Raw genomic sequence first — 22,787 nt, forward strand, 5'->3', positions numbered from 1 at the left:
CTTCTGGAAGTCTTTTGAACATCTTTAAAGTTGCTGTTCCCAAATGATTACTTCCTTCATCAATTGATGCAACAAAAGATCATCATGGGGAAAAAAATGTCCCACCGTGCCTTTTCTTTTCAATGTGCAGGCAGTGCTGAAAACACAGATGTGTGTGCAAAAGCTGTCATCTCATGCCCATTTCTGAAATCTATTAGCTCCACAGGAAACCTGAGGAAAAAGAGCATGTTAAAGCTTTCTGCATTGCAAGGGTGAAGAACTTCCTTTCTACTATTGTTGCAAAGATGCCATTGACAACCAAAGAGAAGGAGGAGGCAGAACGGTAGTTCTTTATATCGTTATTTTTTTAAGGTAAAGACCAAAAACAATTTTAAAAGGAAATATCCCACTTGCTTTGAGTGGGTGTTTTGTTTACTTTGTTGCCCTCCTACTTCAGAAAGGAGAGCTATCCCTCTCCCTAGATTTTTTTTCCTTTAAAATTTCTCCTATTAATTCCAGGATGATTTGTCCTAGAAAAAATATTTATGAAATATTAATGGAAATGACTATAGCTTGCTTAGAACAAAAGTAAAATTAAGTTTCAGTTATTTACTAGTAAGCAATGGGAATGCAGCTTTCATTTTAAGAAATCTTTTTTTCATCTGTATTCTTGAATATGGTACAATTCTTTCTTTCTGTTTCAAGCCATAATGGGTCAGGCTGACATCATGAAACAGAAATAAGATAAAGCTGTGGTTTTACAGTGTGAGCCAAAGTACATCAGTGGTAAGGATGGGCACGAACTGGCTCATGATGAATTTTGGCCAGTTTGTGGTTTGCAAAGTGAACTTCATGGTGAGTCAATCAGCAAAATCTTTCCATGAACTTTCAAGCTGTTTGTGATGGTTTGTGTCCCTGCTACTCTAAATGTTCATATAACTTCAAAGAAACTTGGAAAGCACGTAGAGACCATCCCCAGCAGCTTTGATGTCTCTAGTAAGCACAGGATCTGCTCTATATGCTCCTGAACCTGCTCATGTCACAATGATCACCTGTCAGTGACCAGTGGTCATTTTAACAAGCACAGGTTTAGGAGGTTCAGGAGTGTCTAGAACAGATCCTGTGTAAGCTAGGTACATCAAACTTGATGGGGATATCCAGTTGACTCTCCTCTACCTCTCTACCTGTCATTTTCCCAGAAAACAGTTTTCTGGGGGCACCTTCTTGGGGGGGGGGGCTGTATCTCAGACCCAATAAATCCAATCTTTGCCAAACTTGGAGAACTGCTAAAGGAAAGGAAACTGGAGATCCCCTTCAAGTGTAGTGTTTCTGGCATGCCAGCGGGCCATTCCACTGGGTCACAAACCAAACCATTTTGTTTGGTTGCTAAAATCTGTGATGGTTTGAAGGTAGCAAACCAGGCATGTCACAAACCACAAAAAACCACATTTTCCTGGTTTGTGCTCATCCCTAATCAGTGGTAGGCAATGATGGAGGTTAAGCATAGCATTTAGGTTTTATATCATAGAGACTGTCATCAATTCCCTACTGTAATATGAAATCTGAGTTGCTATTTTTCACTTTCTCCATTCACTGCCTACAAAAATAATTATTTAATATTGTGGTATTTCATTTAAGTATTTTAATGTGATCCCAGCACTTTTAAAGATTGTGTACTTTTGGGAGCAATTATTGATCTTCCTCAAGCCCCACAAGCTGCCCCTCATATAAGGTTGCCAAGCTCCAAGTGGGCCTAGAGATCTCCTGGAATTTCAGCTTACCTACAAACTACATAGATCAATTTCCTGGAGAAAATGGCAGTCTTGAAGGGCAGACTGCATGGCTTGTGCTCCCCAGGATCCACAGCCAAATCTCTAGGCTTTTCTCAACCTGGAGTTGGCAACCCTACCCTTACTTGCAATCTATGTAGGGATGCCAAGCTCCCACCAGGGGCAGGGGATGCCTCACCAAGGAGGGCCCCAACCCACCAGCAGGGAGTAAGCCACCGGGGGATCCCTGCCCCTGAAGAGTCCTGTCGGTGTGCGCTGTCCCCAGCATGATAACATCACCTGGAAGTGACATCATCACACCAGGGACATCATGTGGGGATGCTCTAGGACTCATGCTAAAAACTCTATGGTACCAGAGTTTTACCATGAGTCCTAGAACATTTCTGGTGTGACACTCTAGGAATCACAGTAAAACTCTATGGTACCTAGACTATCCCCACGTGACCTCTCCAGCACAATGACCTAGAATGTCCCTGCATGACATCTCTGGTGCAATGATGTCACTTCTGGATGATGTCATTGCGCTGTACGTGTGAAGTGCACGTGAAGAACAAGTCCCCCACCACAGTGGCAGAGGGCAACCCTAAATCTATGACAACAATATTCATTCCATTGAACACACATGAAATGTCATGTCAATTAGGAAAGTAAGTATACATACATATTTAATTATGCATAATATACATAATCAGTTTTCCTTCCAGAGGTACAATTGAAAAAAATTCTAGAGACAGAAGTAAGAAAGCAGAGAAAATCATTGCCAATGTGCAGTTAATCAGAACTGCAATAATTGAAAGGAACTTGAAAGATTTGTTCATTCCTATTGTCCTGGAATTAAATTCCAGTGTGACAACATAGCTCAAAAACTAGCAACAACAAAAGGTTCCAGAGCAGTTGTAGAAGACATTTGAACTTATATAGAAATCAGTACACATTGTACCAGAATTTTACTTCAAGTGTTTCACTTCCTACATATCTACCATGTTGTTGTTTTATTTGTGATTGTGTCTTGCTTATAACCTCCCATCCCTGTCTGCATTTTGCCTACTGTTTTATAACAGGTCCTCAACACTTAGGCTTTGATTTCGACATTTTATCTACTCCTGCTGGTTAGGAACCCCATGCTTTTATTGAATATAGTTCCTTTTTAAAAGCATATTTTCCAGGCAAAAATGTCATCACAAATATACAAGACATTTGGATGGGAGCAATAGAATTAGCCCTCCCCCCCCCCGCCCCTTCTCATTATATTTATTATTTGGAAAGGAACAAGCTGAACTGGAACAGGATGACCTCTGTGATTTGTAGACCTGCTATTCTTAATGATTTTCATTGTGACACTTGAGAACTAAGAGCTATTTTACAAAGCTAGACTATTAAGCTAAATTACATCAGTTCTAGCAACCCTATCTGCAGCCTTCAGGAAAGCAGCAGTATGCTAATCAAGTTTGTGTAAGCAGTCCACACACCTCTTCGGAAGGAACCAACTTAGTCCTGGCAGTCTTACCAGATATGACCCTCTATCATTCCCTTTATGAAAGGTGATTGAGAAGTGTTCATGAGACAGCTGTTCAGCCATCTGCAGCCCTAGACTTCCATGACCTGTTTCAATATGGCTGGAAGCCTGAGTATGGTACAGAGATGTCTGTGTTTAATTGATCTGTGATCTCCTCCTGGCAAAGTATAGAGGTTATGTTTTCATGCTGATTATTTCCATTCTGCCATCAGCTTTTGTTAACATTAAGCATGATGCTTTGTTGAATGATCTACAGATCCTGGAAAGAAAGGCCAAAATGACTGCTGTGACTTCATAGCTTTCATTCTGAGAAAGGTCTCTGAGGGTGATGTTGGACAAGAGCTCATTTGCCCTGAAGGCTATCTAGTGCAGGTGCTGCAAAGTTATACTCTGTCACCTCTGTTGTTTGACATTTATGTGAAAAATAGTCAGGGACACAGTCAGAAGATTTAAGTTGGCTGCATCAAAATATACCCAGCCACTTCTGTGGAAAACAAAAACAAAAACAAACCCTGGTCCAGATGGTGTAGCTGGCCTGATATTTTCATTGTTCATAGCAAGAGAAGACACCATCATATCTAGATCTAACAAACACAATTTACATTCATGAACAAGCTTCTACACATAAATTGTACTACATATGCCAGCAGTGGAATATCACATCCATCATAATATCAGTGTTGTAGTCACATGAATTACCTGATATGTATCTCCATGTAGCAGCCTGTGCAGAAACTTGTATATTAAATACTGTGTTATTCATGGGTCACAACCACCACCACCACAACATCTTGTTCAACCCTGAGTCAACCATCTACTCTTGAACTGTTAATTTGAGGGTGGGTGGAAATCAATGTTCCCTCTAAGCTACAGGGTCTTGTGAGAAAAAATTCTACTTTGTGAGCTACTGATTGCTGATTGTAGAGGCAGAGCTGAATGCCGAAAGCTTCCACCTAATTGACCAGAATTGGTACCTAACGGTCCAGTTCCCTAATGGTCCCTTAATCATTCATTCTAAGACGGATGCAGATAAAAAAAAAGTCTCCTCCTCCAATTGTGGGTAGAAAACAAAGTTGTCTATAATACTGAGATTATTTTACCTGTCTACCTGATACTTGATAGGATTGATCCTTTGGGGTAAAAGCCTGAAAATTCCATCCTGCCTCAGTGGATGTGAAATCTCTCTCCACCAGAGGAAGCAGAAGTGAGTCACATGATCCAACTCAGCAAAAGCTTAAAAACTGATATAAAGACACTCTGAAATGTGTAGTGGAATTAATTAAATGTAAACTGGGAACATCCCCCCCCCCAGGCTGCAGGTTATCATGCACAGAATATGTGTGTGGGGGGGGAAATCAAAGGCAAGTAGCACCTAGTCCTTGATCTGATGACAATATGGATATATTCATATAGATATACAAATTTATGCAGAGAGGCTGAATAGTTTTACACTTTTAGCAGACGATGAGGAGTATTGCATAAATACCAGTCTTCTAATTTTAATTCTAGAATTCTAATTACAAGTTATTATTTATGTAAAGAACATAATCTTTATCCAGAAATTTAGATCTTACTCCCACCTTTTAGAGTTCTATCTGATTAATTTATACCCACCTTTCTCCCCAATGAGAACTTGAAGTGGCATACATCTTTCTCCTCTCCTCCACTTTATCCTCACAAAAACCTTCTGAGGGAGATTAGGCTGAGAGTGTGTGACCAGTGTTCCCTCTAGGCTGAGCTGGTGTAAACTAGCTCATCGTTTTTTTGCCTCTGACTCACACATTTTTGTCTTAGCTCAGGAAAACTGGACCCAGAGCAAACTAATTTATCAGTAGCTCACTACTTTAATGCAAGTAGCTCACGAAGTAGAATTTTTTGCTCACAAGACTCTGTAGCTTAGAGGGAGTATTGTGTGTGACTGGCCCAAAATCATGAATCACAAATATATATTTGTGATCCATCATGCCAAACACAGATCAACCAACTGCATGTGTTTGGCATAGATCACAGTATATTACTCAATGTAATTTTTCTATCAGCTGACATCATTACTAGGACTCCTTTCTGCTATTATATATAAAAAATGTGTGTGCATTCAAATATATCTGGTATGTATACACACACACACACACCAGATATATCTGAATGAACACACATTCTTTTATATAATAGCAGAAAGGAGTCCTAGTAATGATGTCAGCTGATAGAAAAATTACATTGAGTAATGTGCCATCAAGTCCTGCAAGAATTGTAACAGGAAAATTAAGATTTAGCATTCTGGCAGAGATGAACCAGTTTTCCTGACTTTCCAAAATGTTAATATATTATAGAGTGTGACTCATTAAGGCTGAACACAGCCCACCAATCAATTACAACAGACTGCCAAAACGTCATCATATTTGTTGGATTTGCTGCTCCCTAGTATAACAAAAATCAGGTAAGCAGGAATGTCAATATAAAATTGGCTTCAGCAAGCCCTATGTGGATCTTAATGGTACATGAATGTTTCCACATGCAGTTGGTTGGTCTGTGTTTGGCATGATGGATCACAAATTCTGCAGGTCTGATCAACTATTCAGAATAAGTTTAATCTTATTTCCATTGTTATTTCTTTACAAGCTGTCTGGAAAGACTGGCTTTTAAAAGCAAGCAGCTTATCTACATGTGCAAGTTATCACATCTTGCAGTGATTATCAGGAGATCCTACAAACCTAATCAAAAACTAAATACATAGAATGAATATCTACATAGAATACCACCCTCCAGATTGTGCATGCTCAATTTTCTTTGTAGGCTTTATTGTTGTGGTTGAGAAATCCAGGTCCCTGATCATGTGAACAAGCCTTCATGTACTTCATTGGCAAGCATGTAGGGTCTGTGTCATAACAAACTAGTACAATTTATGATAGAGCTTTCTTCCTTGATCCTACTCACATCCCACCCAACCACACATTCAATCCATGAATTCAAAGCATTTTGGAGACCAAACTGGTAAGAATTCACACAGATACTAGAAAGGTAGACACATTTACAGGGGGGAAATCAGCAAAAGGTTTCTATGGCACATTAACAATGAAACACACATAATTTGATAATCACCCTCCCCAAGGCAGATCTAGTTTACATAAATGTGAGTTTTGCTATTATGTCTTGGTGCTACATTTGGAACCTGCCTAAAATATCATACCTGCTAGACAGTTGCAGGAGAACACAATCACACCAAACAATCCCTGTAAAAAGGAGCTTTGAAAATCTAGTGCTCCAACACCAGGGCTTTTACTCTAAATGATATGAGATTTATATTTGACCTCTAACCTAAGAGTCAGATGTTTGGGAATACAAGAAATTTTTCGAAGCTAAACCAGAGAAGCTTGTCCAACAAAGCCTGGCTTGGGCAGCAGCTCACTACTAAAATAATGTACTTCTCTCACAAAGCCTCTCCTGTGATAGCATTAAAAAATGGATTTTATTGGAAAGGGCACAGAGTTGTTTTTTTCTATTCCAGACTAACTCTTTTTTTGTCACCTATGAAATATTTCTTCTTAGCAGAGTCAGTATACAGTGACTTCTTTTAAAGAAGTTTCATATTCAATACAAAATAATATATGCAGCTGACACTGCAATCCTAGGCAGAGTTATTTCCTTCTTATAACCACTGGCTTCAATGAACTTAGAGTAATGTTACTCTGCTTAGGATGCACTATAACAGACCAATCCTTACTTCCATGGTGGCTGGCCATGGCATATGTGTGGCACCACTTGTCCACTTCATAAGGGCTTAGTTCTGCTTGGGCAGGGGGGACAGGGGGAGAGAAGAAGCATAGCACACCGCAAGGGAGACCATCACCATGGCAACTCTGTTGTAGTGCAGATGTGCTGCTAAGGCATTGGTGGAGGCAGTAGGAGGTAAGGGACCTCCCTGACCCCCCGGATTGGCCAGTCCCAATGCAGGCAATGTTGCACATGATTGTCGGGGGTGGGGAGACACAGCCCCAGAGAGGCTGATCACCTATCCCTCCCCATCCCCAACAGAGAACTGTGCCAATCACAGGTAGATGGGCACAGTCAAAGGAGGGAAATCCCACCGATGTGGGGAGGGAAAAGGAGTGAGGCTGGTGTGCATGCGAGAAACGTGGTTTGCTGCCGATGTGGGGGTGGGGGCAGGAAGGGGAAGGGCAGAGCTGCAGGATTGGCCAGTCCTACGGCCGAGCCCACCCACTGTCAGAGACTTCTGCCAATGGCAGGCAGATGAGTGGAGGCATGTGACATTCCAGCCAGCCATAAACAAACAGGAAAGACATAGTGCAGAAATCTGCATGCAGAGACCCCAGGAAAAATGTGTGCATCAGGATGAGTGGACAGTCCCAGCAGGCCACCAAGTGGCACAGGGAATCCCTCTCCAACATGGACTCAGAGTCCCTCTGGGATGCTATGACACCCCACGCTACTTGTGGGAAACTCCCCCCTCTGGGGCAGCAGAAGACAGAGTGTGAGGCACTGACCATGAATCCACCCCATTCATCCCCCACCCACTGCCATGGGCACAGCAACCCTGTGGGGTTAGGCAGGCTGCCAGCCCAGCCAGGCTGAGATATGGCCCTTGACCCCCCCTCCCTCTCATGGGATGAGCGGGGCAAAGACTCCCCTTCCCCATCCAGCCTTGCGGTGGCAAGGTGGCTCATAGCCCCCTCCCCAAGAAACAACCGAGCCTGCCCTCCAAGACAGTCCCTCAGGGAGCCCACAGACAGAGTGGCAGAGAGGAGGGGGAGAGGCACAAGGAAAGGGTAGCAGATGCCAATTAAGAGAGACAAAGTAGGACACATCTCAGACTTTATTGTGCTGGAACCAAGTGCAAAAGTATCTGAGGTACAACTCAGATAGTCTTGCAAGGGGCAGGGCTTCACTCAGAGAGGAGGGTAGAAACAGCTGCCTGAGTAGAGAGGAGGTTGAATTGCCACTCATGGAAGCCCTCTGTTGATTTCCCAGCTGCAAAACAGAGGCAGAGATCAAGAGCACCCGAAAAGGCAGCAGATGCATCATGGGGTCGTGTTTCGGCCAAGGACTCTCTTAAAGGGGCAGTCTCTGATCCACCTCCTCACAGGCATTGGAGCAGCTGCCAGCCCCCCCTCCACACAGTGTCCTACCGGGGTGGGGGAAAAAGCAGAGGATTGGCCAGGGGGGGGGGCAGTGGCAACCCTCCCGCCTGAGCTCACGGTCCAGATCAAGTGCTGGAGATGTTGTCACACTGCCTGGCCTTGACCAAGGGGAGAGGAAGGAACTTTGGGGTGCACAGCTGCACTTACCCATCCATGTGCAACCACCATTGCATGCTGAGCCTCCGGCAACTGGGAACCTGTTGGGACTTGGAAATGACAGAGGTTAGCCATAGTGGAGAGACCTCACTCTCCTCCTTGAAAGTCAAAGAGCTCACTCTGTACTGCCTAAGTGCCCTTGCTTTGCACCATCCACCATTAAAGTTCTCTGGCCCTTACTCTGAGTCCACGCGGCAGGAAACTCCATGGCAGAGTCCCATGCCATGTGGCCTACCCTACCTAAAGAGTTGTGTGGGGACAGAGCGGGAAGCTTTGTAGGAGCGAGCACTGTGATTGGGTGCTGGAGAGGGAGCTCATCCCATCCAGGGTGTGTAGGGATTGGTGCACAGTTTAGTAGGCTCCCTAAAGGGTTTCACGGCTGCATCGGGAGCGGCAGCAAACTTTGTTTTTGGGATACGTGAGTCTCTATGGGATACACCAGCATTTGCCTTGTTGTAACTTGGTGCCTCTTGTGGGGGGCATTCCCAGGCTGGAACGTCTTTGGAGGCTGACTAAGTAGGCCATGCCTCCTGTGCTGGCATGGCTCTCTCTGCCCCAGTTGTGCCATAGGCAGGGTGGGGCGTCGCTACTCCGGCAGCCATGAGTGGGCAAATGTTGAGGCGTCCAGAGACTGGCGCAAGTCCCGTTTGCGCTAGCAGGGAGGGAGTTAGAATGGTGCAACTGGCATTTCTGCCAACATAGTGGTTAGTTCACTCCAAAAGCACTTTCAGCCCCCCTTCCTTAGATTGCACTGTAAGTTGCTTACATAGACAGTACTTCCACAAGGAAGAATAAAGCAAGCTTTACAATCAGCAGACTAAGAGCACTTTAAAAACTCCATCAGGGTTTGTAATTTTTTAATTTAATTGATTTTATATATATGTACATCGCCCTGAGCCCAGCAGTAGCCAGGATAGGGAGATTCATTAAATGTGATAAATAATTATAATAATGCTTCAAAATTCTCATTGGTTGTGTGATTTGATATCAGTCATTCTTGCATTGTTTTAAATTTGAATAAATGTGATGAAAACATTTTTTCTACTTTTTACTCTCTATTTTTCCATGTTGTTCAGTTGCACAGTCGAGTCCGACTCTTTGTGACTCCATGGACAAAGTCATGCCAGGCTCTCCTGTCTTCCACCATCCTCCGAAGCCTACTCAAATTCATGTTAGTTACATCAGTAATGCTGTCCAGCCATCTCATCCTTTGCTATCCCCTTCTTCTTTTGCCTTCTGTCTTTCCCAGCATCAGGGTCTTCTTCAGTGAGTGCTCCCTTCTCATTTGGTGGCCAAAGTATTTAAGCTTCAGCTTCAGCATCTGACCTTCCAGGGAACAGTCAGGGTTGATTTCTCTTAGGACTGACTGATTTGATCATCTTGCAGTCCAAGGGACTCTTAGGATTCTTCGTCAGCACCACAGCTCAGAAGCATCTATTCTTCTGTGCTCAGCCTTCCTTATGGTCCAGCTTTCACAGCCATACATTATTACTGGGAATACCATCGCTTTGACTATATAGACTTTTGTTGGCAGGGTAATGTCTCTACTTTTTATTATACTGCCCAGGTTCGCCATAGCTGTCCTCCCAAGGAGCAAACGTCTTTTAATTTCATGGCTACGATCACCATTTGCAATCAAAAATGAAACACAATGTTGTAAATGAACACATAGACACATTGTACAGTAATAAACATTGGACAAAACAGAAGATGACACATTCAGTCCCTAGTATTCAATCAGTATGTCATCTGGACAGGGAAGCAAAACTGGGTGGATGGGGGAGTGAAATTGTGTGGTTTGTGTAGCCTTAAACTTACCCATGGATGGTTTCAACCAGATTGTTTAAAAAGCAATAAAATAAAAAGCAATTTCAATCAACTGGACAAATTTAGTTAGTTCCTCTTTAAGGTATTAACTTTTCATTTTAAATCTCTTATACCAATATATAGCATAGTACAGTGGATTAAGTTCAGTTTTAGTTGTTTATTTGTGATTACATGAACAGTCAATCCATAAGATAAGCCTATCAGATTTATGCATTTGACAAAAATGCTAATATATTTAGTTGAATACTGAACACTTACATCTTTATATAGTAGGACAAGTGTATACAACATTCAAATTACTACTTAACTGGGCAGTATTATAAAGCCAAATCCCTAGGGCACTTCAGAATTAGAGCAGATATGTGTATGTGTTGCCTTCCATGAAGATAGATCCATTTGGTTAGCTGTCGGTCTGAAGCAATAGAACAAAATTAGAGTCCAATGGTATCTTTAAAACAAACACAGTTTTATTCAAGGTGTGAGCTTTTGTGTGAATGCACACTTCCTCAAGCTGGAATGAAATTTACCAATCCATGCATATAAGATAGAGGTTGAACAGCAAATTACCATGCAATAATTGTGGAAAACCCAAATACCAACTCTGCTGCCACATGCACCCAGACAACACAATCACTAGACCTAACAGCATCAGTTATAGCATTTCAGTCTCATTCACTTGCACATCTCCTAACATTGTATTTGCCACCAGGTGCCAATAATGCCCTTAGGTTCTCTACATAGGACAAACAGGTCAAACCCCATGCCAAAGAATAAATGGACACAAATATGACATCAGGAATTACAAAACTGAAAAACCTGCAGGCGAATACTTAAACCATCCAGGACATTCAGTGGGGTACCTCAAAGTAGCTATTTTATTGCAAAAGAACTTCAAATGGTGGCCACCAGTTTCCTGCCACTCCCTCCCTCCTCCCCTCAGCCTCATTCCAGGATTGAGGAGAGTTGGGCCACTGAGGAAGATGCTAGCCAGAGCCTGTTGCCAGGCAACCAAGGTTGCTTCTGTCAGTAAAGGGAGAGGCCTCAGCTGAATAGAATGTCATAGAGTCCACCCTCCAAAGCAGTTATTTTCTCCAGTGGGGGAAAGATCTATTGTCTGGAGTTCAGTTGTGATACCAGGAAATCTTCAGGCTCCACCTGGAGGTTAAGCAAACAAAACACTGGAAACCACAGTCAAAGGTAAGCAAACACTAGGGAAAAACCCATGTTTGTGAAAATTCACTGGCACAGTAGATGTCACAATAAGCTGAATGTGTATTCACACAATAATTAAAGCACAATGAAGTGCTAAGACTATTTTCACAACAATAATATGACAATTCAGCCCCTCCCCTGCCAAGCGGACCATCGTCTGCTGAGGCTGGGGGCCGTACATTGCCTCTCCGGCAGGATATAGGCAGTGGATTAGCTTACTTCCGGGCGGGGGGTGAGGCGCGGACTTAAAAGGCTGGCCCCACCCCCTGAGCATGTAGTTAGAAATCGCTCTCGGAAGAAGCAGAACAGCGTCTGCTCTGTCCAGAGCGGTTTTGGTGTCGGGGCCTGGGTTCGCGGAGGACGGGTCGAGCACGTGGCTGGTCACGGTCCTATCAGCCATGTTCGGGGAACGTCTGCTTGTTGTCAGCATGAGGCAGTGGAGAGCAGTGGAGAGCAGAGAGCAGCCTCGGTTGCTGGCGTTAGTGCTGTGAAGGCTCAGGACGGTCTTGTGTTAGCTCTGCGGGGAGGATACTGGGCATTGTAGGTGCCCTGAAGTGGGTGGTTGCCTGTATTGGGAGTAAAAAAGGGCCTTGCCTGTGTAGGGGTTTGAGACACCCCCCCCTTTTCACCCCCCCCCCCCAATTCTTTTTGGCATACAGGGCATTGTTAGTATTAGTTTTACATAAGTGTTGTATGCCCTGCCCTGGTTGGTCCAGGAGTGCCTAAGCTCATAAGTTAAGTGGCAGCCCTGGTTAACTGTTGGAGGTTAGACCAGCAGGAGATCCTGGTTTACTTGGGCATTTTTCATAAGCTTTGGGCATGGGGCCAAAGAAGGGGCAAGGTAACAAGAAGGGAAAACAGCCTGCTAAAAGGCCACCTAAGAGGCCTCCCCCTGACCAGCCCTTGCCCGAGGATAGTGAAGATGTGAGGACCAGGCAGGCTATCTTGGAGCAGCTGGCTGCCTTGGAGGAGGCAAGGGGGGTTGGGGGCCCTTCTAGGAAAGCCAGTGGGCTCATGGGTTCTGGTAGAGTGGCCACCATTTCTTTTCAGAAGGAGGTGCTCGCTTGGCTTTCTGTCTTGCAGGGTGCTGAAGGAAGCAGTGGCAGGGCCCGTGAGGTGGTGCTGCCAGAGGAGGAGCAGGGGGAGGAGCCTGAGGCAGTGGTGGTGGTGCCGCACAATATCGAAGATAAGTTACCAGCTTGGCAGCTGGGTATGGTATGGCCTTGGGGTCCCAATATGGCATCAGGTCCTGGGACGTCTGCAGGGTCCCAGGCATTAGGGGCATCCTATTTGGGGACGGGGCCGCCCGTAGTGTGGCATGCAGTTTTAGGCACGCCACCCCCGCAAGTGGGTAGTTTGGCCACTGCGTCTACAACAGAGGGTGCTTGGGCGCCATGGTATTCAGCTGCTATGGCAGGAGGTCAGGTTAGTGGTGCTGGGCTAGGTGGGCATGCAACAGTTGGGGTGGGGGTTACCATGGTGCTGGCAGCAGGCCCCATCCACGTCATCATCATGGACCCCACAACAGAGCGGGTTTGGGGGGTTTCCATCTCATCCACCAGTCCCCTATAGCATGGTGGATTTTCACGCTTTGCCTTTTGGAGACCCGGCTATGCCTCTAGGCGATCATCTTACGGTCGCCACTAGGGACAAGATTTTAAAAGTCGAATATGTAGATGTGTTTAGCCTTTTATATAGGGAATTGGAAAAGAAGTCAAAAGACAAACTTGACAAAAAAGACAAGGAGAAGCTGAAGCGGAGGAAAGTTGACAGAACGTGGTTGAATTGGTTACCTGGTTTGCTTATTTATGTGGGGGTCATAGCCAGGGCACAGCCTTGGCGGGCTGCCCCCCCTTTTCCAGTATTGTGGCATTATATATAGAGCGTATAATGACTTTACTGGTGGGGTGTGGCTTCAGTATGATGAGCAATTCTGCATGCGGGCTGCGGTTAATCCTGGGCTCCCATGGGACCAGATTAATCAGCAGCTTTGGCTGCAGTTTATGGCTCCTGCGAAATGAAATGCTGGGGAGCAATCTGATAGCGGCCACCTTGTTCAGAAGGCAGTGACTTTTTCTGGCTCCTGTTCCTCCGCGGGGCAGTCGGTTCAGCCACGGCTGCTTTGCTGGGAGTTTACCTCCCAAGGCATGTGTGCCAGGAAGGCTTGTAGGTATAAGCACGAGTGCCTGCTTTGTGGGGGACTGCATGCGTTCACAGCCTACAACAGGTCAAAACCTAGGGGTGCTAATAAGCGGCTGGGCGCCGGGCCAGGGCAGCATGATACAAAAGGGGCCCAGCCCCATTCAGGTGAGGGTTGTTGAGGATTTGTTACGTGATTATCCACGTTTGGACGAAGCGCATTACCTTTTGGAGGGGTTTGTTTACGGGTTTAGAATTCCTTACCTGGGTCCACAGACCCCATTTTCTTGTTCAAATCTGCATTCAGTGAGGGGTTTGGAGCACATTGTGAGGGCAAAGATAAAGAAGGAGTGTGCGGAAGGCCGAGTGTTAGGCCCCTTTTGCTACCCTGTTGGTTCCAAATTTATGGGTTTCCTCCTTGGGTGTAGTGCCTAAGAAATTGGCTGGCAAATTCCGGTTAATTCACCACCTGTCTTATCCCAGGGGGCAGTCAGCGAATGATTTGATACCGGCTGAGCTTTGTTTGGTAAAATACACTTCCTTTGACCGGGCCATGCAAATTGTGCGGCTGTGCGGAGTGGGGGCGGAGCTGGCGAAGAGTGATATTAAGTCCACATTCCACCTTCTCCCAGTGCACCCGTGGGATTTTGAACTGTTAGGTTTTGCATTTGAAGGTTGTTACTACGTAGATAGGGTGCTGCCGATGGGATGTTCAGTTTCATGCGCTGCTTTTGAGCGGTTCAGCACCTTTCTGGAATGGGCGCTGCATGCAAGAACTGGGTTGCAGGATACAGAGCATTATCTGGATGATTTTCTCTTTGTGGGCCCGGTGGGTTCGGGGCAGTGCCTTTTTCTGTTAAGGTCTTTTGAGGGGTTGTCCAGGAAGCTAGGGGTATCACTGGCTTGTGAAAAAACGGAGGGACCTGTTACGGTTCTGACCTTTCTTGGTATTGAACTTGATACCGTACACCAGTTTTCCAGGTTGCCTGAGGATAAGCGAGCGAGCCTATTGGCACGGATCAAGTCCGTACGGTGTAAGTGCAAGGTCACTCTCCTGGAGTTGCAGCAGTTGGTAGGCCATTTGAACTTTGCATGCAAAGTAGTTGCTCCTGGTAGGGCCTTTTTGAGGCAGTTTTGCGACAGAATGGCTGCCCTTCGTTTGCCACATCATTTCACAAGAGTCACTAGGGAGATGTGCAATGACCTTAGTGTTTGGGAGACATTTTTGGAGGAGTTCAATGGCATTTCCTTCTGGAGGGGGGATATGCAGTTGGAAGCAGAGCTCCAGATTGTTTCTGACGCTGCTGGCACCACTGGTTTTGGGGTTTAATTCCAGGGGCACTGGTGTGCCAAACAATGGCCACAAGAGTGGCTGGGTTCCGAGTTTTTCCCTATTGTGGTGGCCATTTTCCTTTGAGGAGATACTCTTGCTAATCACACGGTGCACTTTTGGTGCAACAACATGGCTGTGGTGCATGTTGTTAACAGCTTGACATCTAAGTCCCCCCCGGTGATGCGTTTGGTTAGGGCATTTACCCTACGCTGTCTGAAGTTAAATATTTTGTTCTTGGCGAAGCATGTTCCCGGCATTTATAATGGTGTGGCGGACACTCTGTTTCGCCAACAGATAGTGCGCTTTCAGCAGCTAGCCCCAGAGGCCGACCTGTTTCCCATGCGCATTCCAGCAGAAATGTGGCAGATTGGAGGGATGAAGTTAGCTGGGCTATCCACCTCACCATAGCGCCCAGCACCAAAAGGTCGTATGTCCAGGCAGCTGGCCAGTTTTGTGTTTTCAGGGAGGGGGCTGGGTTACCTAAAGTATGGCCGATCCCTGTCGAGCAACCGTTGCAGTTTTGTGTTTTGCAGAAGGAACGGGGCCTCTCTGTAAAATCTATTAGGGGACAAATAGCCGCGTTATCTTTTTTGAGTAAGGCGCACGGGCACTCGGACTAAGGATTTTCGCATCCTAAAAATGTTAGAAGGTTGGTCGCGCGAGACCGGCCATCGGGCCGACGACAGACAACCCATTTTGCCATCCATACTCTTGGGGCTTCATGCCACTTGGGTGCTTGTTTGTGGCTCAGTTTACAAAGAGGCGCTTTTTCATGCAGCCGCATTGACGGCCTTTTTCGGGGCTTTTCGAGTGTCTGAACTGGTTGCACTTTCCCGTAATGACGTTTCTTCAAGGGCCCTGCGGTTGGGTGATGTTCAATTATCTGGGGAGTAAATGAAGTTATGGGTCCATCAGTCAAAGACGGACCAAAAGCAGCAGGGTTGCATGGTCACTTTGGGGCCATGCTCGGAGAAAGAGTTGTGCCCAGTTGCTGCGCTGATTCACTACATGGAGTTGCTAGGAGGGTCGGAGGGTCCTCTCTTTTGCCATGTAGATGCGTCACCTTTGACCAGGTATCAATTTTGGACAGTTACGAGCCGAGCATTGACGGAGCTTGGTCTCGGCGGGGTCAGGTTCGGCACCCACTCCTTTAGGATTGGAGCCGCTTCTACGGCTGCGGCGATGGGTTATGGGGGGGAGGACATTTGTCAGGTAGGCCGTTGGAAGTCAAGGGCCTTTCGAACTTATGCTCAGCCGTTACAGCCTTGAGGCCTGGAATTATACCTGTTAGCCGGCCATACCCCCACCCCCCGTCCCCTCAGCTTCTTGTTGACCATTGGAAAAAGTCCGTTGCTGTTCAAAAGTTTTAATGGCATTTTTTCTTCTAGGTGCTGTGGCTGGTGTTGAAAGGAAAAGGATCCTTATATGTGGCCACAATATTGTGTTTTGGGCGGCACATCAGGCCCAACAGACGCCGGTTGGTTCGCAGCTGAGCCTGAACGACAGAGCCGTCATTGAGTGGCAGAGCCACCAAGGCATGAGGTGGTCGGGGCTCCTGCCACTGCTTTTTGGGGGTGTGAGGGCCCATCCTCCCCAGATTTTGGTGATACATCTGGGGGAGAATGATTTGGGTTTGATGAAGGGGAAGGCCCTTTCGATTATATCGCCTTGATTGGCAGAAGGTGGCCGGGCATCCTTATCCTGTGGTCAGCCATGTTGCTGTGCCGGGTGTGGCGGGCAGCTTGGGACCTAGCAGGTTTGGCGCATGCCTGCATTAAGGCCAACAGGGCCTTGCGTAAAGCCCTCGGTAGGGGATTGAGCATTTATATGCCTCATCCTTCCATTAAAGTGAGTCTTGGGGACTTGTATAGGGATGACGGGGTTCATCTTTCTGCTATGGGCAATGAGGCCTTTCTGGCCGACTTACGGCAAGGGCTGTTGCAGATTTTAGGGGTTGGTTTGGGTGCAGCTGCCTAAGCAGAGGCTTGGCACTGTGTGTGGCTGCTTGTTGTTGGGAATATGTTTTGGGGTTTGGTGAGTTTCCATTGCATCGCACCATCTTTGGTGAAAGGCCTCCCTGGGTGACCGTTAAGCTGTACAGCCCAAGGTCAGCGCCAGGGAGTCTGGGGAATCCGTCACACAGTGAGTGTCCACATTCCAAGCTGTACAGCTTTCGGGATGGTGGAGCTCGGTGAGGGGCGATCATGTTGCTGGGCCAGCAGCGTCTGAGCCACTGGGTTGGCTTATACCCGGGGCTTTGGGGGCTCACCCATTTTCAGGTCAAGGAGGTGGTCTCGTATGACCCCTGGCTTGACCTGTCCCCACATTTTGCCCTTGCCGTTAAGTTAATAAAGTGGCCCTTTAATCCAAGTTTGTGTCTGTCTCGTTATTCCTACTGGGGGGCAATTTGGCCCCTCCCCAGCCGAGTGGATCATCGTCCGCTGAGTCTGGGGGCCGTACATTGCCTCCCCGGCAGGACAGAGGCAGTGGATTAGCTTACTTCCGGGCGGGGGGCGAGGTGCAGCCTTAAAAGGCCGGCACCACCCCCTGAGCACGCAGTTAGAAATCGCTTTTGGCCCACCCGCCCGTCAGGCAGTACAGACAGAGGCTGGTCGCCTTTTTATGGGGCCGGGTAGGAATTTTCCACCCCCCGACAAATTGGCCGGTTGGGGGGTGTTTTTGCCTACCCTGTACTGCTGGTTAGGGGTGATGGCAATTGGCCCTTTAATCCAAGTTTGTGTCTGTCTCATTATTCCGACTGGGGGGGGCAATACTGAAACATTAATAAATTCGTTCTTATTCACTAATCACATAGAAATCTCAATATACACTGTAATCCATACAGACTAGCCGTTACTCCACAAAACAAGGCTAATTCCAACTAAGATGCATGTATAATGTCCTTTAGGTATGTAAATCTGTTGTTCAATAGATGAATGAAGACTATATAACAGATGATGCAGTACATGGAACATGCTCCCCAGGATTAATTAATTACCATGTTTCATTGAGAAATCTTCCTTGACAACGTAATTTATTCTGGAACCAGAGTTTGAGACATTACAAACAAATTAGTCACAGCATTCTGGGAGGCATACAGTTCTCCTGTGCCAGTGAATTTTTACAAACATGTATTTCCACCTGGAGGCTGGTTACCCTATGCCTGGCTGCTTGGTACTGCTACTGGGAAGGAGATAGGGTTGCCAACTTCAGGTTGGGAAATTCCTGGAGATTTGAGGGGTGGAGCCTGGAGAGGGTGGGGTTTGAGGAGCAGTGGGACTTCAAACAGATACAATGCCATATACTTCACCCTCCAAACCAGCCTTTTCCTCCTGGGAAAAGATTGTTGCCAGTTACCAGGTGGGGGTTGGAGATCATTCAGAATTACAACTTTTCTCCAAATGGCAGAGAGAAATCAGCTGTTTTGTAGGGTGGACTCTGTATCATTGTACCCTGCTGAGGTCACTTCCCTCCTGCTTTGGTCCACATTGTGGAGAAAGACTGTACTTTTCCTAGGTAGAGACTGCAGAGAGGGGGGGAGGAGATGGAAAGCTGAAGTCAGATCAGTTTTCCTACAGAAAACAGCCACCTTGAGGTGCATACTCTATGGTATACCATAACACAAATAAGCCAGGCAGAAAACCCTGGATCATGCCATAAGCTCACACTGGTGTGAAATACCACAAGGCTGAATATGACAGGAATAGTCAGCAAAAATGCACTGCAAACAAAAGGAATGCTGAGCTTCAGCATCTGTGTGACTGTCACCATGTTCCCCATGCCACCCATAATTATTCTTCCTTCTTTCCATTCTGGGCCTCTTTCAGGGCTTTGAGCCACCACAAACAAAGGGACATACACACTCATGCGGGGGTGAGTGGGAAGCCAACATCTGTACTTGCCCACAGCCTCTTTCTAGAGCCCATTGTATTGAACCTCACAATGGGCCTTATTCCTAGTAAGAATATAATGAGTACCTATGACCTACCTCACTTCTACTGAGTTTGATTGCAACAACCATTCAAACTGTCCTTCTGAAAGAGACAATAAGTTAATCAAGGCTTGTCTGAGAATCAGCACTGTGTTTTTGGTGAGTATATGTTTCTTGTATGGGTATTTTTTTGTCTGAAGAATCGTTTAGTGGCTAGAAAAATAATTATTTTAATATGCAACTTTTATGTTTTTAACCATTGCATTCTTTCCCTCTTTTAAAAATCTGCTTTCTAAAAACACTGTAGTCTTATTAAATATATGTATTTTACTTTGTCATTCTGGGAAACTCTGCTTCCAGACTATATATAAGTTTGTTTTTAAGTGCTCAAGTTGAAAGTGAAGGAAGGAAGAATTTAAACAACACCATATTCTGGATATCCCAGGGATAGTAAGAATCCATGGATGCTCACTTGAAGAGTATTGCATGACTCAAACTTTAGCATATCAGCTGGCCAGTCTAAGAAGTATGCATATTTACAACATCTTTTTGGCTCATATTCTTCTCTTATCAAAGTGGTTAACCAGTCCTGCTGCTTTTTCGTGTTCAATATTTGAGAGCATTTTTCTCCATACTTTTCAGTGTTCTGGACACTTTTTGTGTTTTAACAATTTATTAATAACACATGGTTACAATATTTAATTAACTCTTTCTTATACTAAACCATATGATATTTCACCCCCCCCTCTCTCCAATGTTGACTTCCCCGAAGTTATAAATTTCCAGTTAATTCTAAAGGTACCACTAATCTATCAAAATATAATACTTTTGATTAATACTAAAAAATTGTCCAATGTCTTTTTACGTTCCACTCTTTCTCCATATATCCTTTGAATTTCTTCCACTCCTTTTTGAATAAGTCTAAATCATAGGCTCTTAAAGTTTTAGTTAATTTGTCCATCTCACTCCACGATAAAACTTTCACAATCCAGTCCCATTTCTCTGGTATTGTTCCTTGTTTCCAAAGCTGCGCATACAATGTCCTAGCAGCTGAGAGCAAGTACCAAATTAAAGTCCTGTCTTCCTTTGGAAATTTTTTCTAATTGTAATCCAAGCAAAAAAGTATCTGCAATTTTCTTGAAGTCATAGCCCAAAATTTTGGAGATTTCTTGTTGTATCATATTCCAATACTCCTTCGCTTTTTCACAAGTCCACCACATATGGAAGAAAGAGCCTTCATGTTTTTTACATTTCCAACATCTATCCGACATCTTTTTACTCATCCTAGCTAGCTTTTTCGGAGTCATGTACCACCTATACATCATCTTAAAACAGTTCTCCTTAATACTTTGACAGGTTGAGATCTCCATCGAGTTCTTCCAAAGGTGCTCCCATGTATCCATTTGTATTTTTCTATTCACATTAATTGCCCATTTTACCATTTGAGATTTTACTACTTCTTCTTCTGTAAACCATTTCAATAGTAATTTATATACTTTCAATATTAATTTTTCATTATCTCCAAGCAGGATCCTTTCCAATTCTGTTTGCTCGCGTCTAATTCCATCCATTTTAATATCATTTTCCATCAAGCTTTTAATTTGTTGCATCTGAAACCAATCATATTTATTATTTAACTCTTCCGCAGATTTTAATTCAATTTTGTCTCCTTGAATCTTAAGCAGTTGATTGTATGACATCGCTCTTTCTTCATCAGATTCAGCTGTTATTTTTATTACTTCCGCTGGCACTATCCAAAGCGGCTTTCTCTCGTCGCCATATTTCTTATATTTTATCCAAGTTTTTAACAAACTATTTCTGATATAATGGTGAGAGAAAAAGCCGTCCATCTTCTTCTTTCCATAACACATATTTGCGTGCCAGCCGAATTTATTCCCATGAGCTTCTAACCATAAAGGTTTTTTATCTAACAGCATTATCCAGTCTTTGATCCATGTCAAACAGACCGCATCATGATACAATCTTAAGTCCGGGAGCTGAAAACCACCTCTCTCTTTAGCATCTATTAAAATCTTCATCTTAATCCTTGGTTTCTTTCCAGCCCATACAAAATCAGAAATTTTCCTTTGCCATTTGTTAAATTGTTTGGTATCTTTCACAATCGGGATAGTTTGGAACAAATACATTATTCTTGGCAAAATATTGCTAAATACAAAATATTGCCAAATATTGCCGAATACATTATTCTTGGCAAAATATTGCAGCTATCCTGCCCAATAAGGACAAGTTAAGTCTATTCCATGTGATCAAATCTTTGTCCATCTTACACATAATTTTTCATAATTATTTTTAAACAAGTCAATATTCTTCATAGTTATTTGCACTCCAAGATACTTGACTTTAGTCGTGACTTCATAACCCGTCACCGTTTGCAATTCCTTAAGTCTATTTGGTTGCATATTTTTACATAAAAATTTCGATTTCTCTTTATTTATATATAGTCCTGCTAGCTCTCCATATTCTTTTATCTTAGCTAACAGCAACGGTGACACTTGAATCGGATTCTCTATTATGAACACAATATCATCTGCAAAAGCTTTATATTTATAAGAGAATCTTCTGATTTTTAATCCTTCTATTTCATTCTTATTCTGTATTTGTTGTAGCAGAATTTCAAGAGTCATTATAAACAACAATGGTGATAATGGACATCCTTGTCTTGTACCTTTGCTTACCTTCAGCTCTTTTGTGTGATCTGCATTTATACACAATTTTGCATATTGTTCCATGTATATTGCTTTCATCATCTTTATAAAATGTTCCCCTAAATTTATTTTTTCCATTACTACAAACATAAAGTCCCAATTTAAAGTGTTCTGGACACTTTTGACCTAGAGCAAGGATTTTTTCCCCCATTGGTAGCCTTTCTTCATGTCAACTGGCTTTTCAATCAGTTCAGAAAACCTCTGCTAAATTAATCTCTCCCCACCCCCAGACGTTCATCCATACAATATCACTGTTTTATGGCCTTACCCCTCTTCCCCATTATGTTCTGAATCAACCAGTTGTAGTCACTGCCTGTTAAACTTATTGACTCTCCCCTACCCCCAATTCCTGGCAATATCTTCCATCTGCCTTATTACTCCACCATTCAACACAAGCTTGTTCCTGTTTATTACATTATCAACTCATGCACTCTTCCATTCTGCTCCCTATGTATAATATAGTGGGTTCAATGCGAGGAGATGCGGTTGCAGTGATCATAGCTCTCTTCATGTCAAGTGTGCTCATTTCTGGACCACATTTTATTATGTAGAGAGCCAACTCTCCCCATTATTTACAACCCAGAGGGCACGTAGCAAAAACATCTGGTCCTGGGATGTTTATGTTATAGGCTGGCAGTTTGTAGCTCAAAGTGGCCTCCCACAGTTTCACACAGACAACCCTTATCTGTTCACAAATAAGTGTGAGAATGTTTCTGATGTTTTCAATAGCCTAAGATGCCTTAGTATGACTAGATAGTTGCTTTGTAACCTTTGAACCCATGACTCAAGAATGCATCTGTAATGTAACCTTTGATGCTGTCCTATATAGCAACTGTTTAACTTTTGGTACTCCATTACTCCCAAGGCTTATGTCCTTGGAAAAGCTCCTAAGTTTCTTACAATAAACATATATTTTGATTCAAAACAGAAGGACTCTGTTATTGGGAAATATCAGCGCTTGACACTTCATTAGTTACAGCATAGTAATGGCTGAACTAGAAGACTGGAGAACTGGAGCCCAT

Source organism: Heteronotia binoei, chromosome 9, assembly GCF_032191835.1.
Source record: "Heteronotia binoei isolate CCM8104 ecotype False Entrance Well chromosome 9, APGP_CSIRO_Hbin_v1, whole genome shotgun sequence".
NCBI classification, from domain to species: domain Eukaryota; kingdom Metazoa; phylum Chordata; class Lepidosauria; order Squamata; family Gekkonidae; genus Heteronotia; species Heteronotia binoei.